The sequence below is a fragment of the Abrus precatorius genome, unplaced genomic scaffold (assembly GCF_003935025.1).
Source record: "Abrus precatorius isolate BTA unplaced genomic scaffold, Abrus_2018 Scaffold7, whole genome shotgun sequence".
NCBI lineage: Eukaryota > Viridiplantae > Streptophyta > Magnoliopsida > Fabales > Fabaceae > Abrus > Abrus precatorius.
The window spans coordinates 20,338,983-20,344,392 of record NW_020874417.1 but is presented as its reverse complement, the minus strand read 5'-3'; positions in this window follow the sequence as shown (position 1 = coordinate 20,344,392).

Sequence of the window (5,410 nt, the reverse complement as noted above, 5' to 3'; positions counted from 1 at the left end):
ATTTTACTTAAATAGTAAACAAAAATAAATATGGTTTTTTTTTCAATAAAATCATATATCTCACTTGCAATAAGGAAAAAAAAAAAAAAGCTTCAAGTCATTATTATTCTTTTGTTAAAAAACATTGTAACATTGGTTAAATGATTCATTGTTGCACGAATTAAGCTTCCCAAGTCCCAACTCCGTACCAGTTCGTTAATTCAAAACGACAACAGATAAAAGCTCCGAATACCTGCTATGGCCAATGGACGACCAGGAATCCAACGTAGATATGTTTTATACACATTAACTTTTACTCTAATCAATCAGTATCACAATGCATAAAAATTTAATTGGTCAAAAAATCAATTCACGTTTTCTCTCATGAAAAAATTTCGAATTCTTTCAAAATTATTTAAAACCAAATGTCAAATGCACTGTCACTGAGTAAAAGCTTATAACTATTCTCCTCAATTTGTCTTATGATCAGTAAAATCTAAGATAACACAGCATTATTTATACGCAAAACTTAATTTGAACGATTGCCAGCGTGAAAATTTGAATCGAAAGACCAAACATGCCAGTAATCAAGTGGTTGCTCTTGGTAACACCACTTCTAAATAAGATTTATAACTCATGTTTTGTGTACAAAACAAAGTTCTACTAAAAATGCTAACCTTACCGTATTGCAAACATTCATGAAATAAACATGATTTTCTCACCAAAAAAAAGAAGGTTGAAACATTAACATGGCATGAGTTGACCGTAGTACGTGATTCCGTTCTTTGAAGAAGGTGCCCAGCGTGACGGATCGGCAACGCTCCACAGACATACGTAACGGTGTCAACACGGCATAAGCCTACTTCCTTTCTTTTTATCTTTTCACAAAGAAATTGCAAAGCTCTGATTGCTAAACAAATTTGGGCCATAATCATGTGCTTGTTAACCAACAAAAGCCCATTTTAACTGCACATCTCTTTTTCTTTTTCAATTTTTCATACAAAGAAAAACAATTTTTTTGTATTTCGAAATTTTGTTGTAAAGAAACTTATTTTTCTTATGACAATTATAATTATAAACATCGACTCACTTTTGCACTGTAGGATCTTTCACAGACGCGTGTCTATAATTTTTTTTTTTAAATCTGGGGAAAAGCTAACAAAATTGCAGTATATAATTATTTGAATACAAATGAACAGTAAAAGTTTGAATGAACCTTTTTCATTCTCAATAATTGTAAATGAGGACTATCAACTTTCCAAGAAAAGCAAAAGAAAGAGACGGAAATATATAGTAAAAAAAAAATCTGATTGAGACAAGTATTGGAAAAGTGAAAAAATAATATGAATGATTTGCGATGCTCATTAGCATGTCCAATTCTGAGAGTAGTTTAGTGATGTGATTACTTAGGACCTAAACTTAAAAGAAAATACAGTAAAAATCGTGTTTTATTTTCACTTGAAAAAAATTTTAGCGTTTAATGTTTGCAGTTAGAAAAAATAAAAAAATAAAAAAGACCTTTTAATTCTTCGCACCTCACTTGCTATAAACGTAGTCGATTCATTGACTTTTGTAGACTTAAAACTTCATTTAATTCCAAAATTTTACTATTCTTAACATTAAAGTTCATGGAAAATTTTAGTTTTTTTTTAAAAATTAAACAGTTATTGAGTTTGTCAAATCTGCAGATTATTATCTAAATGTTTTAATCACTTATAGAATTTTTTTTACAGTGACTATATCATCAACTGAATAAATTTTTTTAGAGTTAAAGTTAATCAAAACCTATCTAAGGTCATCAATGTCATAAGAACCGATGAATGATCTCACAATTTTATCAATCGATAAAGAATTTTTAGAAAATATTAATATTAATGTTGTCATTAATGATTTGACATCTCAAAATTCTCATAGAACCCATTTTTTTATGATTTTTTATGTTTTTGTAGTTAATTATAACATAGGAGTTATTTGAATGAAAGAACATTTTTTTTATAATTTTATTAGAAAAATTATAGTCACTTAAAAAAACGTATTATTTTAATAAAATTATTAATATATACTTTTATTTTGTTTATTACATTTTATAATTTTTTAAAGGGCTATAATTTTCTATTTTACTTAAGCTCTCAAAAAGGTCAAGAACGGCCTTAGTAATTAGGAAAACATTAGTGTGTTTGCTTGGAAGGAAAAAAGTGTGATACTGTATTATGTAATGGAAAAAAGTGGATCAAGTCTGTGACCTTGGATACTCACCTTTAACCAATGGTATGGTTGTATTGTATGTGACTCTTTTATCTCTCAAATTTAGATTGCATGCCATTTAATTCTTTTAACATATTTTTTTTAAAGGTCAAGTTCTTTTATTTTTTTCAAATTAAACATAATTTATCTTTTTTTTGTTTTTTGCATATAAATTTCTTGTTTTCTATTCAAATAATTGCAAGCTTGTAATAAAAGTGAGACATGATATAGTTTTAAAATTAAAAAAATAGTGAATATCTAATAAATTTTGAAAGTTTTGGTATGATATACAATAAGTGTTTGGATTTGAGGAAGTTTTTTTTTAAAGCAAAATTTGATATTTTGGTTGGTAAATTTAAGGAGAATTAAAATGATTTAACTTGTTAAAAGTTTAAATAAAGAATAAAATTAAATATATGAAAAGTGATGAAGGGAGTTGTAACAAGAATAATAGAGAGATAAGTTTAACACAAATAATAATTGACACTAAAATCACACGTTTATTATAATAGAAAAATTTTATTTACAATTATATTTCTTATTTTTCTTTCTAAAATCACTTTCAATAAGTTGCATAAATATAATTACTTACAAAATAATTTAATCCAAACATATACTAAATGCCTAGATTAGGCATCCCTCTCCCTTGCACTTATAATACTGAAAAATAATTATAAAAAATATTTTGGTTGTCTTTAAAATATATAAAAAAATTATTTATTAATTTAATAAATTAAAATTTTATATACTTTGTTTTTTTCTATTTAACAAGATTTTAAAGTTCAAAAATAAAAAGAGCTTACATCGATAATTTAAGAATCCAGACATTCAAAGAATCTAGAATAAAAAATGGGAGTAAAGGAGGGAGAAAGCCCTCTTAAAACAAGAAAAACACACACATTCTTTTAACCTTATTTTGGCAAGTCTGTCTGTACATTGCTTGACTTTTCTTAAAATACGGTTGAATATAATAAAAAAAATACATTTCAACAAGTTCCTAATACCACTAATTAAAAGAATAAAGAATGATTATAATCTTGTATGTTAAAAACTAAAGACAAAGCTTCCTTAGAATTAGTTTCACCATTTTCTCAGATGACAAGTTGCAAACCTAAGAGAATACCCCACAGCTCAATTGTAAGAGGAGAGCAAGGGTTAAGACAACTATGGAAACCAACTTAAATGTTGCCTTGATTGTCTCAGATCAGGCCTCCACAACCAGTAGTTCTATAAAGTTTGAGAAAAAACATCATCCATATTAAGCTTTAAATACCGAAAAGGAGGACACAATAAAGTTATGTTGTTATCCATCAAGCAACTAGAACCAATCTTTAAGGTCTCCTCGCAACATAGGTTAAAGTAATTAAATTCACACAAAATTTTGTAAATTAAAAACTTAGTAGTGACAACAGAATGTTGGAAGATAATAACATTTCTCTCCTTCCAAATATGCTAAATGATAACACCAAATAGTCGATTCTTGTTAGGAAATTTATGATATCTATGCTTAGCTAGATTATGAAGAAGCCAATCATAAAGACAAATACTAAAGAAAGATGTCTAGTTATTCGAAAGAATGAAATAATCCCAAACTTATCTAGCATACCAACAATCACGAAGCACATGCATGACTGTCTCAAGTGCTTCATTGCATTTGGAACAGATAGAGGAGGAAGACATACCATATTTTCATCTTTCAACATTAGTTAATTGTCAGCCATGGGAAAGTTTCCAGAGGAACAATATAATTCTGGGAGGGTCTTCCCACTTCTATATGATTCTAAAAAATATCTTTATTAAAAATAGAATCTTGGTTGTTCGTTGGACAAGTGTACCCATTGATAAGTAATAAAGGGTTTTAAAATAAGTTTCTGAAATATCGTCCCACGAGAATTATTTTTTAATTACTAAGGATTTCTTAATTCAATCATTTGAGCCTAAAAGATGTGAAATTTAATAAGAACCAAAATTTAATTATAAAATTAATCATGAATAAAAACAAATAGAGCAACAAACGTCTTGGTTGAACTTATAAGAGAGGAACCTAGGGCATATAGGTTTTCTCATTCAATCCTTTATTTTATTTTTCCATTTAACTCTAAATTTGATTTTCTTGTGATTATCAATCATTCACACAAATACTATTAATACCCAATGATCATGCAATATTAATATTCTTTTCTCTAAATTAATATCTGCAATGATTATGCAAGACATCAATTAAAGAAAGCATAAAACAGCTATGAACTTATTAATTTAATAACGATTAGAACAGAAAGATTGGTTTGGTCCACCTAATCCTTTGTCTTGTTTTACCCTATAGATCCATTAACTAATCGGTGTACGATTGCCTAACGATATAATTAATTACGATTATAAATGCGAAATAGGATAAAAGATAATCACAAACGAAAACTAAATATAGATTCAAACTTTAAAATCTCATAAATTTATGAACAATAGTTTTCCATAGCTCTAGCTATGGACTTAGTTACTCATGTTAAAGGAAAAAACCAAAACAATCATAAACAAAGCCATAATAAAAAGAAATAGCAAACTAGAGTGTGAGATGAGTTTCTGATTTTCAAGTATGATCGTTTGAAGCTCCAAGTCCCACCAAGAGTATGCCAAAGATCCCGTACAAGAGAAATGAGATGAGAAGCGTATTAGAGAGTAAAAGATAAGATGTAAATGGTGTGTCCAATAAGATGCTTGAGGTATCACTTTTATAGGGTTTAAAAATCCTAAAAACTCTTTATAATTGGGCTTCCCGCAGATGAGCACGGTCGTGCAAGGCCTTGTTGAAAGGGCCTGGGCATGTTGACTGCTGCAAAACTCTAATCTTTCGTTAATTTGGGCCCAAAATGCACCCAAAATATACTTGTAATCTCTTCATACTAAACTGCACATGTAACATATAAATCAATGTAAAACTCAATTAAAATAAAGGCTAAACACAAATATATGGTGTAACACCCTACTGTATTTAGTTTATGCTTAAGTCATAATTACTAAATGCAGTAGTTGCATTACATTAATAAAAATTTTGTTTATTCCATTCCTTCATTTCATGTTGATTTAGTAGTAAATTATCAGATGTATAAAGGAGCGAGACGTTATAAAAACAAAAAATAAAAGAAAATCAAATATGGAATAATCGGGATAGACATAGTAAGTAATTTAACTC